This window comes from Helianthus annuus, chromosome 14 (assembly GCF_002127325.2).
Source record: "Helianthus annuus cultivar XRQ/B chromosome 14, HanXRQr2.0-SUNRISE, whole genome shotgun sequence".
In the NCBI taxonomy this organism is placed as follows: Eukaryota; Viridiplantae; Streptophyta; class Magnoliopsida; order Asterales; family Asteraceae; genus Helianthus; species Helianthus annuus.
In genome coordinates, this window is record NC_035446.2 from 25,158,716 (window position 1) to 25,174,190 (window position 15,475).

Here is a 15,475-nt window from a genome sequence, read left to right on the forward strand (position 1 = left end):
TTTTATTTTGAACTGGGGCGAATACATAATTTTGGCTGAGAGTAAAAGCGTAACTTTTTACCGAGGGCGAAATAGTATTTTATTAGCTCGGGGCAAAAGGGTAAATGTATTCTGAAGTTTAGGCAAAACCGTATTTTTCAACTGGGGAAAAAAGGTAATTTTAAAGTGGATATAAAATAATAAACTGGTTGGTCTAATAGGTATTGCTCGCTGCCCATTTGAACCAATGGTAGAGAAACACTATTACAGGGCAAAAACGTAATTTTAAAGTGTGTATAAAATAATAAACTGGTTGGTCTAATAAAGAAGGAACGGCCACCCATTTGAACCAATGGCAGAGTGATACTATTCCCTACCATGTGGTTTGTATATATTGAAAATACAAGCAATTGTTGCTGTACTTTTAAAAAAAAATTAATACAATAAAACATGTGCAGTCATCTTTAAACTTGGAAAATGATTTATTTATTCTACAAAGATATAATCTTATGTCATGTATACTCTTATGTTCATATTTCAAAAATATATATATTAACCATGTATTAGTTATGAAATATGGTTTTTTCTCATATGATTAGCTATTCTTCTTTACTATAATGCTAATATCCTGATATATCAGTGATATATCGCTTATTGGCCTCCTATCGAGATAACGGTGTAAAATATCGGTCAGAATATCGGTACCGATAATATCAGCAATATTGACTGATATTTGACTAATATATCATCAATTTTCCCGATATCAGTACCATTCATCTTATTTCTACCATTTGTCTTTCTTCTTATTGCTGCTATTAGTGTTTTATGTCTTAATTGTTAGTTGTAAAGGCAAAAGATCAAATACAAATAATCTTAACATACTAAACATACAAATTGAAGGAAAACTCAAAAAGACAAGGTGGCATTTTTGTAATTACCACCAACTATCAAAGTTACTATACAAATGTGAACTCAACCAAAAATACCTAAAAAACACATTTTTTTAACAATTTTTTATTAAAAAATCGCTACATTTTGTTAGCAAAAAAAATTGTTTTTTTTTTGCTGCTACTAAAAGTAGCGATTTTTTAATAAAAAATGTTAAAAAAAATAAATAATTTGTGTGTTTTTTTTATTTTTTTAGATTTTTTGAGGGTTTAGTTTTTAGCATTTTAGCTTGGGGGGGGTTAGGTTTTTGAGAGGTGCGGGGTTTAGGTTTTTTTTGTTGTTTTTTTTTTTTTTGGGGGGGGGGGGGGGGAGGGGTGCGGGGTTTAGGTTTTTTTTTGTTGTTTTTTTTTTTTTGGGGGGGGGGGGGTGGGGGGTAGGTTTTTTTTAAGTTTTTGGGGGTGGTTAGGGTTTTTTTTTTTTGGGGGGGGGGGGAGGGGGGTTAGGTTTTTTTAGGTATATTTGTAGAGTAACTTTGATAGTTATTGATAATTACAAAAATGTCACCTTGTCTTTTTGAGTTTTCCTTCAATTTGTATGTTTAGTATGTTAAGATTATTTGCACAAGAACTTTACCCTAGTTGTAAATGTTAAATGTTAGTGTTTTAAGTCTTAGTCAGTTTCTACATGCTACAATTGTTAGTGTTTTGCAAGTTGCAAAATGTTAATTTGTTAATGGTTGGATGGTATACTGGATTGTTAGTGTTAAATTGGTATATATACATAAATTTAGCATGATCTTAAAATTTCCAATATCCCATCGATATCCCACCGCGATAACCAATATCTCAAATATTAGTCCTTGACCAGTATCTGATATTTTACCGCATTAACTACTTAGCTATAATGTTTACCTTTCGGTCTAATTTTTGCGAGTTAACTCGTCGTAATGTGTGTGCATGATTCAACATTTTTACGTCTATTTTTTTCAGTTTTACAGTCTCACCGCAATTTAGGAGTCCAAAATAGTAGTTGATATTAGTTCCAATTGCAATAAATGGAACTATCCATCAATGATCATTAACAATTTGCTTTACTAATAATGAAAATCATGTTCAATGTTTTTTATGTAGTTGAAATCAACTTAACCTTATTTGAACTATCCATCAATGATCACATAGGTCTTGTTGGCAACGAATTTTGTATTATTTACAGTTATTTATCAACACACATGTGTGTGTATTAATATTCATTTTAGAGTTCTAATACTAACTATATCATGTTAAAGATAAGGTAGAATAGTTAATAGTCTCTATTTTACTGCTCTTATTTTTACACTAAGTTAGTTCCTAGTGTGTTACACGGGTTGAACAATTTAAACTATATAATAAATCCTTTGTATTCTAATACATGAATTAAATATATGTAAAATTACTTTTATAATATATAACCCGATTAGATGGTTATAAATTAATATTGATCATAATTTTATCACAATTAAATATAGTCATATATATTTTTTAATGTTTTTCAGTGATGGATTATCGTATAGCACAAATATTTATTATGATTATCACAATTAACCAAGATTATTTATAATTATCGTACTAAATAAGTCCTAAATCTTTTATAGTTGATTAATACCATATGTCCTCTAAGAGTTTACTTTATTATATAGTAAAGATAAAGATTTTAATTGTTATTTGTATAGATATAAATAATAATTATCTATAATAATTAGGTTGTAGAGATTAAACTAAATAATATTTCATAGGAGATTATCTATAATTAATTAGAATATATTAAACTAAATGATAATTATCCATAGAATACATGGCCTAATATTATGACAAGTGTCCAAAACATGATTTCTTTTATTATATAGTATAGATTATTTTCAGACTTGGACTTTGATAAATATAGCTTCTGATAAAAACCAAAGAGAAAAAGAGATAAACTGAATTCCACCCGTTCATTCTATTTAACATTACAACATATAGATAAACACAAGTGTAATCCCTAAAACCCCTAAGTATTGGGTTGGTCCTAAAATGTCTGGTTTATAACACTCCCCCTCAGACATTTAGAATTATACATAGTTTAACAACATACTTTAGGATGATGTTAAATAGGTACTTCAGGACCTGAATGAATAAATTGATACTACTGGATCCGCTATGCTGCCTCATTAAAAACCTTATTAAGAAAACCCAGTGGGATAAAACTTAGTTAAGGGAAAAAGAGTACAACGTGTATAATTCTCCCCCTGAATTCAACAAACATCTTTAAATCTACAAAAACCGCTCTTGTGTCATAGTTGCTCGAAACTGCTTCTTGGTAAAGATTTTGTTGTGTGATAGTTGCTCGAAACTGCTTCTTGGTAAAGATTTTGTGAACAGGTCAGCTAAATTTTCACTTGACTTGATCTGACGAACATCGATTTCTCCTTCTTTCTGCAAGTCATATGTTGAGAAGAACTTTGGTGAGATGTGCTTTGTTCGATCACCCTTGATGTAACCTTCTCTGATCTGAGCTATGCAAGCAGCATTGTCTTCATAAATAATTGTCGGCTCCTTATTGATCTGTTCTAATCTGCATGCTTCTTGTATGTGATTAATCATTGATCTCAACCACACACATTCTCGACCAGCATCATATAGTGCTATTAATTCGGCATGATTTGATGATGTTGTTGTAAGTGTTTGCTTAGTTGACTTCCAAGAAATTGTTGTGCCGCCGTATGTGAATACATAACCTGTCTGAGATTTTGCTTTGTGAGGATCTGATAGATATCTGGCATCAGCATACCCGACAAGCTGGGACTTTTGATCTTTCTGATAGAAAAGACCTAAGTCTTGTGTCCCGCAAATATACCGGAATATATGTTTTACATTATTCCAGTCTCTACGTGTTAGATTCGAACTGTATCTCGCTAGTACATGTACTGCAAATGTAATGTCAAGTCTTGTGTTATATGCGAGGTACATAAGGGCACCGATCACGCTTAAGTACGGTACTTCTGGACCAAGTACTTCTTCGCCTTCTTTTTGAGGGCGATAAGGATCCTTGTGTGGATCTAGCGGTCGGACAACCATAGGTACGCTAAACGGATGTGCTTTATCCATATTGAAACGTACTAACATCTTCTGGATGTAGTTTGATTGATGGACAAATGTGCCATTGCACACACACTCAAATTATAGTCCGATGCATAATTTCGTCATACCAAGATCTTTCATTTCAAATTCCTTCTTTAACAACTGAGCAGCTTTCTCTATCTCTTCAGGAGATCCGATGATGTTGCTATCGTCAACATAGACTGCTATTATAGTGAAATTTGAAAGTGATCATTTTATAAAGACACATGGACTGATTACATCAGACTTGTATCCTTCCTTTTCGAGATATTCACTAAGTGGATTGTACCACATACGACAAGATTGTTTGAGACCATATAAAGATCTCTGGAGCTTTATAGAACACATATCTCGAGGTGTTGATTTTAATGCTTCAGGCAATTTTAATCCTTTAGGGATTTTCATGTAGATGTCATTTTCAAGTGTCCCGTATAAGTATGCGGTGACGACATGTCACACCCCGATTTCCACACGTTTCACCGGTGGGCCCGGTAGGGGATTACCGTGACGTAGTTGGCAACAATATAGTCAAACCACACAATATTTAAATGCACAGCGGAAGCATAAAGATAGATATATTTCAACCATCAAATGTAATATCCAAGTATCACGAGTAGTCGAAATAATCCACAGGGGATCAAAATAAAACAGAAATATTGTTCAACAGATAGTGGCATCCCAAGCTTGCGAGACTTTAACGATGCTAAGGAGTGGCCAGCCTATTTCGTGTAGAACCTGCATTTAATCTTTTTGGGGAAAATACGTCAGTTTACACTGGTAAATACATTTAACCGACACTTTTGAAAAGTTTAATAAAATTGATTTGAATGCATGAGGCACAAACTTTTATAACTTGGGATAATTAATCAAATTTAATCTTGTAAAAGAATTACATGTTCACTATGCGTTCAGTCGCCCGGGTCGTGCCGGGTTTAAGGTTAATAGACATGCCACATAGCATAAAGCCGTGGCGGGAAAACCAACGGTTATACCTTTATAAATATAGACACATTGTCGGGTGTACGCCTACACCCGCGTGTCAAGGTCGTGGCCATTTCGTAAAATGCTGCCAAGGATATCCGGGAGATGGTCATTAAGCTCCCAAAGGCGTAAAGCCAACAAAAGCAATTTTTAAACGGGTCACATTGATAATACCCAACTACTAATGAGTTAGGGTCAATTGCCCGACCAAGCGGTATTTTATATACCGTAACCCAAGCCCGTATAACGGAAAATAAGTTAAAAGTATTTACCTGAGCAAGTAATAACCTCAACAAACAAATGCAATTATCTTTTACTGGTCTCCTATTCTGGAACGAAGGTTTATAACAACCTATTAGAATCCTAACGGGTCTTTAATTTAGCCTTAGCTTAGACCGGTCAGTTTCAAAGGATAAATACGGTTTAATCGCGTGAAAGGCGAAAACCGGGAATGGAATGTGGTTTGGACCCAACAAGTTTGAAGACTTGTTTTATGTGGGTAACATAAACACATTCTGGATTTTGAAGTAAAAACGATAAGGTTTGACCCGTTTCGGCCAGTTTATGTAAACTAGTTACTTAAAACCGAACCGTACGCGTAAAAGACGTAACGGGTAACCGTAAGAGTCCTACACAGGTTTCATAAGTTAATATGCTCTAAAGAGGTTGTGGTATCAGTAGGATACCTTCCATTATGCCCATAACGAGTTTAATCCTAATATACGCCCCGTAGGGGTATTTCGGTCTTTTTAAAGATTATAAAAGAGATTTCCGAGTTCTACAGGAAATCTGAGTTTTCCGAACAGGTTATAAAGTTCAAAATACTTTATTTATTATTTAAAATCAGTAGCAACTGTATTCGGGTCAAAATACCATGTAGAACTCATTTTACGTCCGAAAAAGGGTATATTCGGTATTTACCGAATCAATGCCATAACCGCAGGTTATGAGCAGGTTAAAAATAATTGAAAATCTTTAAAAATCCCAAAATATTATTTTACATCAGTGTGTAAAAGGTTTGGTGTCGAAATTTGGGTTTAGATAGGTTTTATGATTATTGCGCCGTTTAATTACTAAACTTTCCGTAATTGCGCTATTTAGCATAACTCCTATTCTAGACCTCGGATTGACATGAAATTTTAGGGACATGCTTAGAAATCAGTAACTAAGGTTATTGTCCTTTCACATGTCCAAAATTCTCGTTTTAAAGTTAAAAGGGCGTTATGGTCAACATTAAGCATATAACGGAAATGTGCAAGCGACTCGGACAAACAACGAACCGGTCACAGAGGGTTATACCATCATGTAACCTGGTCCTAAGAGAGTCCCAAGGCATATCTAAATCATACCATAACGGGTCAGAACTGAAGTCAAAGCAAAAGTCAAAGTTTTGCGACTTTCGGTTCCGAACCCGGTCAAAATAGTAAATGGTCGGATCAAACAAGCTTAGACCAGTTATAATACTTATTATCATGTTATATGAGTGTCAAAACAGGTTACACGCCATCTACATTACTGATTATGCATAAAATCGAAAGTTAGCATTTTGTTGACTTTTTCTAAGCAACTTTGACCCGACATTTGGACTAGTTAGAGTGGGAATCAGAGGGTGCCCTTTTAAGGGTTTAATGCTCACATGATTACCACCATATAACTACCTTTGTTTCGATTAATCACTGGACCATTTATGATTAACCGTTAAGTCAATCGTTAATCACGACGGATTGACTTTTAAGCTATATCTAAGCAAAAACTAAACCATAAAGGGTTAAGCACACTTACAGAAGTTAAGTACACGACCAGAGATGCTAAGAGAGTATTCTTGAGCTCCAGAAGTGATCAAGAAAGCAAATTGAGGTGTGTTTACTAAGTATGCACTTCATCGCCTTTTATAGTGAAATTGGAAGCATAAGATCATTACAACAATGCCTACAAGTGTTCTTAGATGATCAACAACTGTCCCTGAGTGCTAGGGGACGTTTAGGGGGCACCCATGCTCTTCATAATTGCTCCTAAGTCGGTTAAAACAGCAAACAGTGCTTCTGTCCACGTTTTCTGCATCTGGGAGGCTGACGCGGCCCGCGTCCATGGTCATGCAACCTTTACGCGGCCCGCCTGAATCCTAATGTCAGAGCCCATATCTTTGCTGTCAGCGCGGCCCGCGTAAAGCCCTTTGCTACTTTTACGCGGCCCGCCTGAGACCTATTTGCAAGATTTTCAAATCTTTTTCATTATTGCAGTTGGCCTTTGGTGTTTCGAAGGGGTAACTTTGCGTTTTGGACCTCTTTTATTTACGTATAAGGGCCTCGTGACTTTACCCGCGCTGTTAAGTCCTCGGTTAGTTCATTACTACCCGAAAAGTCCTAACTTTCAATGTTGACGCTTTTAATCCCTCGCATACGAATTTGATCATAACTTTCTCGTTTTAAAACGGAACTTTGCGAAATTTATATTGTATATTCTAGTGAGCGTAATTTACCATTACAAAGCCTCGGGTTTGTTAAAGGGTCACTCAGAGATATAACTTAAACATGTTGACACATTTAACCCCTGTAGTTTGTAATCTCTCACTTTCTTCCACATTTTGTTCCGTACGATCCATGATTTATTCGTTTGAAGGTACGAGCATCATTTAGGGTTATTGTACAGTATATTTATCCCTTGTTGACATTTTGAACCCTCGGATTCACATACCTTCTATGTTTGTCAACTTTAGTCCTCATTTAGCATTTATTATCACGTGTAAACTTATGACACGTGTCAATACGTTATAGGACGCAAAAATTTCGAGGTGTTACATGACATCCATTAGTCTTATATGAAGTCCTTCAGAGATTGTGAGGCCGATTAGGAACCTAAAGGTTATCGCATCCACTACAGGGGAATACGTTTCCTCATAATCAACTCTTGGGATTTGGGAAAACCCTTGTGCTACAAGTCGAGCCTTATATCGTACAATCTCATTCTTTTCATTTCTCTTTATTGCAAACACCCACTTATAACCTACTAGTTTGACGTCTATGGGCGTTCGGACTACAGGTCCGAAAACATGTCGCTTTTCGAGCGAATTTAATTAAGCATTTATGGCTTCTTGCCATCTTGGCCAATCATTTCTGTGCATGCACTCTTATAAAGTTTTAGGCATGTAATCATTTTCATTGATTACATTCGTTGCTATAGCATATGCAAATATATCAGCAACATGTGTTTTATTCCGGTTCCACATTGTACTATCTTGTACATAATTAATAGAGATCTCATTTTCGTTCGGTACCGGTGTTTCTTCTGAAACTTCATTTTCCTCTGGAATTATAGTTGTCTCTTCTGGGACATTTACCTCTACTAGGGTTTCATTTATAATCTTTTGTGAGTTTTCACCAACTGCGTTACTTTGCTCTTTTCGTTTCTGTGGGTTTTTGTCTTTGGAACCGATTGGTCTCCCACGCTTTCGTTGTATAGTAATCGCTTCTGGGATTACTTCAATTCGAGAAGGTGCATTTGATGCTGGTACATGTGACTTTGTCACTCTATTCGTGTCTGTGAATGCAACTGGTAATTCATTCGCTATTCTTTGCAAATGTATGATCTTTTGGACTTCATATTCACATTGACCACTTCGGGGGTCCAGATTTGATAGCGATGATGCATTCCACGTTATTTCTTGTGTTACCAGTCTTTCTTTGTCCTTAACTCCCCCTAAGACTGGGAACATTGTTTCATCAAAATGACAATCAGCATACCGTGCTGTAAACATGTCTCCCGTCATTGGTTCTAAATATTTAATTATGGAAGGGGAGTTAAAACCAATATAGATGCCCAGTCTTCTTTGGGGTCCCATTGTAGTACGTTGTGGTGGCGGTATTGGTACATATACCACACAACCAAAAATTTTAAGGTGGGACAAACTTGGTTCTCGTCCGGAGACCAGTTGCAATGGGGAGTATTCGTGATCAGCAGTTGGTCTCAATCTAATCAGTGCATCGGCATGCAAAATAGCATGACCCCATGTAGAAGATGGTAATTTACATCTCATTAAGAGTGGTCTAGTGATTATTTGTAATCTTTTAATCAGAGATTCAGGTAAACCGTTTTGTGCGTGAACATGAGGTACTGAATGTTCAACATTGATCCCAGTTGACATACAATAGTCATTAAAAGCTTGAGATGTGAACTCTCCCGCATTATCCATCCGGATGTTTTTAATTTGATTATTGGGGAAATTGGCTCTCAATTGTATGATTTGAGCTAAAAGTCGGGCAAATGCTACATTTCGAGTAGCTAAAAAGGCTCACATGTGACCACCTTGAGGATGAGTCTATTAAGACCAAGAAATAGCGGAATGGTCCACACGGAGGATGAATAGGCCCACAAATATCCCCTTGGATTCTTTCTAAAAATGATGGGGTTTCATGTATCAATTTAGTTTGTGAAGGCCGAGTTATTAGATTGCCCAGAGAGCATGCTGCACATGATAAGTCTTGTGGTAGCAAAACTTTTAAGTTTTTGAGAGGGTGCCCGGTTGCACTTTTGATTATTCGTCTCATTATTATGCTACCAGGGTGACCTAGACGGCCATGCCATATATTGAATGTGTTTTTATCTAACAGCTTTTGGTTACTCACCATGTCTGATTCTATGGGATTGATATTAGTACAATATAATTGATGTCTGTCGTTATGGACATGCAAAAACCAACTAAACTATGTAGATAGGATAAGTCGGATATCGAACCAAGGGAGGACTGTGGAAAGTGTCGTAATGGAAAGGATTGATTAACTATTACTGAATAAGAAAATCGGTTTGTTTGATTTTGAGAAATAGCTAAATTAACGAATAAAATTGTGTTTTAAATCAATGAGAAGAAAGATGGTTCCTCCAGATTTCAGGTTTTGCAGTTAACTTCAATTATGTGTTTAATCGTACCTACATAGACATAGGTGTTAAACTTGATTAATTAATTGTGACAACCAACGACTAAGTACTCCGGTCAATACATAACGGGAGGTTATCGAATGATTATCAATTACAATTACAAACCCTAACCCCATGTCAAATATATCCCAATTACTAGAACTCTCGGGAACTGAATGCTTAGAAATTAAGGTTTAAATAAACGTAACTGTTTACAATCAAGAAATCAAATCAATGGTGAAAAGCATCGAATCCTTAGATCACCAAGTTATACGATTGTATCAAACACATAATATTCATTAACTTACAAAAACCCTCCATCCGGAAGAAACCATAAAAAACTAGCTGCTCATGTCGGTTGAGTGATCTTCTATGCGATGGCTGTCCCCCCTCTCTTGCCGGCTACTGCCGTCGAGATGATGATGATGATGTGAAATCAATTAAGCTCTCTAATATGCTCCCCAAATTCGTGTGTGTATGTGTTGGCCCAATCCAATATGCGGCCCACTCCATCTCAAAGAAGTCCACTCGTGATGGCCCTTTGTCACGTGTTTGTTACTGCTCCCCAATAATGATGATGTTAATTGTGATGTGCTTTGTGTAACCATGTGCGGCCCAATCAACATAATCCAAAAGTGTCGTGAATTTGGGTTTTAAAACCATTAAAACTATTATCCAAACCACCTCACATCTTACATGTGCCGCCCAAAACATAGCCCACATGTGCACCAAAGTCCAATATATGTGATGTTGATGATGATTTATTTGTAGGATTTTTTAGATTAAAATAATAATCCCCAAAGATGGCTGCCAATTTCAATGAGAATGATGATGATTGACAATTAATTCAACTCCACTTAAAACTCATGTGAACATGGCCTCCAAACAGTCTAGTCAATGCGTGATGTTGATCTGACCCCTCACGTGAATTATCGGCCCATGTGTGATGAGATGCTCCTCTTAGCTATTGGGCCTTACATGAGAAGTCCACGTGATGTATATTGGCTGCCACTTCCTTGTCTTGTCACGTGAATGATCATGATTTCCTTCAAAGTCTGATGAATTGATGATAATATGTTGATGTCACAAAATATACTTGTTGCCTCTAGTCTCTTGATGTACGTGTATAATATATGGTGAGAACCAATGAGTCACGTGAATGCAACCTTTTTCCAAAATCAATTGCGCTGCCAACATGTATCACCAACCATAGCCTATGGTTTGATACCGTAGGTTACGGTACAAAGATTCTGTTTCTTTGTTTTGCATCTCTTTCAACTTTGAATAAAGTACCCAAAGGCCCCTAGACTTCATTTTATCACATGTTTCGCACCTTTGAGTTATCTCCTCGACCCGAACAACTCCCATTAGACTTTATGTCTCTCTAATAATCATCCGTGCTTGTCCCGGTTCATTACTAAGCACTTTAATTTCACCATATTAGGCGTTTAACCTGTAAAACCACAAACTTTCGCAGTAAACATATTCCAAACGTACAATCACGTAAACGGCAACAAATCACACAAATTAAACATATTAACACTCGGATTTCACAACCTCCATCACATCCCCACACTTATCATTGATTGTCCTCAAGCAACCATTACAAACATTACTTACCTTATTAACAAATCACCATTGAATCCCTTACCGAATTAGCAATTTAAGATCCCAAGTCATACCCGTCCCATAGACTGACACAATCGAGATTGACAATTTGACAAATAAATGATACGCCTTTAAAACAATGTAAGACTTACCTAACTAAAACTAACATGCTTATGATACTACACACATGCCACACGCCCCTCACAATAATCACTCCTCTCGGTTTTATCAAGACTAGCGTGTAATGTGCTAGCATATATCTCGCTCAAAACCAAATACGCTACTTTGCAATCATAAGCTTGTACAGCAATCACACCTCCACTGTATCAAATAACGTAGCACATATCAAAAGGACTTACGGGTTTTGGGTTAAGGGTAAAGGTAAGGAAATTTTTTTGGCTTTTTATATTTATTTGGCGAGCACAAATGAACATACCAAACCATGACAACTTATTAACAATAACACTAACACCTGGTGATTTTCACTAACACGAACATAATAATGATTTTTTTTCTTTCTTTTTCTTTCTTTTTTTATTTTCTTTTCCTTTTTTTTTCATTTCATTTTTTCATTTTTTTTTCAACAAACATCTAACATAAACTTGTCATTCATGGTTGATAAGCAAACGGGTCAAACACGGTGTATCAAACGAAGGGTAAAAGGCTCAACATGGTTTACTAAGGTGGGTGGATAAACAATCAACAAATAGAACAATGAACGGATCCTAATGCCTTTATCATCTATGTGAAAACGCTAAAGCACAGTCTCGGCACGTATCAAACCACACAAGTTCTAACACAAAGCAACATATGGCCTACACTCAACAAATGAACATTCATTGTAATTCAACTATCACTAAGTGGGCTCAAATATCTCACCGAACAAAAGGAATAAGGGTTACCGACATGTAGCATGTGTAATTCCTAAAGCATGTTACCCCTAGTTAGGCATCTTTTCTAAATTATTTTCTAAAAACATGTCAGAAATACTCTCATGAAACTTAAAGGGACAACCATGACTAGGGATCTATATTAGTTTAATATCAGCAAGAAACCCCTTAGCGATTGAAAATGTTGGTTTTCATGTAGTTCAAGCATACTTGAGACAAAAATTTTTCAAAATTTTTCAATTTTTGCCCAATTTCAACCACTTCAAGCATTTGAGATCATCAATCCTACCAACCCTCTCTCGAATTATCGCATCCCCACACTTGGGATACATTGTCCCCAATGTATGGTGCAATTTATAATCTAAACTCGAGAAATACCACCTACAAACCATGAACGGCTAACAACTAGACGACTCAACACAAAGAAACCACTCCCAACACAAAAATTTCACACCACCAAGTACACGAAAACAAATAAAACAAAGGATAGATAAACACATGCACCTGATCAGAAAACAAATGAGTGTTTATAGTGGTGTAGCTGCTGCGATCTAACCGGAACATACGCCCCTCATAGATTCTTTGAGATCTCACCGGGGATGTTGCCAAACATCCCCACACTTGATTCATTGCATCCGTGAAGATGGCATCGTAAGAACCTGTCAAAACACAAACACACCAAAACGAAACCAAACAAAGTACAATACTCTACATCCTCGGGCTGCCTCCCGAGAGCGCTAAGTTTAAAGGTCTTCAGCCAAACCGTACCTGATATGTGTTACGGTGGTCTCAATGCACACTTACCTAATATATTTCCAATGAATGCCCGGAAATTTACATGCCATCTCCATAAGCTCGTCAGTATAATTGGCATGTTTAGAAAGCACATGTGGGTTTCGCAGATCCACTTCACGAGATATACACCGATGTCTCTTAGCTTCACCCTTTTCATCTTCTTCCTCGAACCCTCTTCCCCACACTTGTTAATTGGAATAATTGATATGGGAAGAGGTTCGGTACACACATTCATCTCATCAGACTGCTCTGCCTCATCATCCTCACACACCATCTGATCCACCAGTGACTCTTAATCAGATAAAGGATTCATTGGTTTGGTATTATCCTCCACAACCTCCTCCTCCATGTGAGAATAATCTCTAATATCATCAGGTAATGGTGAGAGATGCTCTTCTATTGCTATCTTCATTTTTAACTTCTGACACTTGGAAGCTAGACAGCTGATTCGATCTTCATCGGAAAGGTTGGGTGCTGATAAATGCTGCTCGAGTTTGGACAAACTCGCTTCCAACATAACAAGCTTTTTCTCCTCCTCGGTCTGATAAGCATACACACCCTCGGGCTTAGAATAATCGTCGGGATGATACTGTCGGTATCCCTGATACGGTTTTGAGATGTATGCATCCATCATTTTTTTATTCCAATACTCTGGATTTTCCAAATACACCGCGCACACATCCTAATCATAAGAAGTATGACAACGACCGCAACAGAAACATCGTCCATCCGTCCTTGGCTCATAATAAGCATCCTCGTCCCGATCATATCCATCCGAGTAATAATCATCCTCCACCGTTGTATCAGAGTCATAGAAATATGGTGGAGGGGAAGGATTATCATAGCAAGGCATCGGTGGTTTTGCCAATTTCGCTCTTTCCCGTCTAAATCGGGCCTCGTGGCAACCGATACACGGGTGAAGAGGTTCCCTACACAAAATGCATCTAGAAGAGTCGCATAATATTGTAAGATCTTTCATCCTGCACAAACACAAAAACACAAGCACCACGCATAAATCTGAACAAAACAAAACAAAACTGACACTATTTTTGGATTTTTATTTTTTATTTTTTTATTTTTATTTTCTTTTTAAACTAAAACTTAACACTAAACAGTTTACACACACCTCCCCGGCAACGGCGCCATTTTGATGTCTGTCATTATGGACATGCAAAAACCAACTAAACTATGTAGATAGGATAAGTCGGATATCGAACCAAGGGAGGACTGTGGAAAGTGTCGTAATGGAAAGGATTGATTAACTATTACTGAATAAGAAAATCGGTTTGTTTGCTTTTGAGAAATAGCTAAATTAACGAATAAAATTGTGTTTTAAATCAATGAGAAGAAAGATGGTTCCTCCAGATTTCAGGTTTTGCAGTTAACTTCAATGATGTGTTTAATCGTACCTACATAGACATAGGTGTTAAACTCGATTAATTAATTGTGACAACCAACGACTAAGTACTCCGGTCAATACATAAGGGAGGTTATCGAATGATTATCAATTACAATTACAAACCCTAACCCCATGTCAAATATATCCCAATTACTAGAACTCTCGGGAACTGAATGCTTAGAAATTAAGGTTTAAATAAACGTAACTGTTTACAATCAAGAAATCAAATCAATGGTGAAAAACATCGAATGCTTAGATCACCAAGTTATACGATTGTATCAAACACATAATATTCATTAACTTACAAAAACCCTCCATCCGGAGGAAACCATAAAAAACTAGCCGCTCATGTCGGTTGAGTGATCTTCTATGCGATGGCTGTCCCCCCTCTCTTGCCGGCTACTGCCGTCGAGATGATGATGATGATGTGAAATCAATTAAGCACTCTAATATGCTCCCCAAATTCGTGTGTGTATGTGTTGGCCCAATCCAATATGCGGCCCACTCCATCTCAAAGAAGTCCACTCGTGATGGCCCTTTGTCACGTGTTTGTTACTGCTCCCCAATAATGATGATGTTAATTGTGATGTGCTTTGTGTAACCATGTGTGGCCCAATCAACATAATCCAAAAGTGTCGTGAATTTGAGTTTTAAACCCATTAAAACTATTATCCAAACCACCTCACATCTTGCATGTGCCGCCCAAAACATAGCCCACATGTGCACCAAAGTCCAATATATGTGATGTTGATGATGATTTATTTGTAGAATTTTTGAGATTAAAATAATAATCCCCAAAGATGGCTGCCAATTTCAATGAGAATGATGATGATTGACAATTAATTCAACTCCACTTAAAACTCATGTGAACATGGCCTCCAAACAGTCTA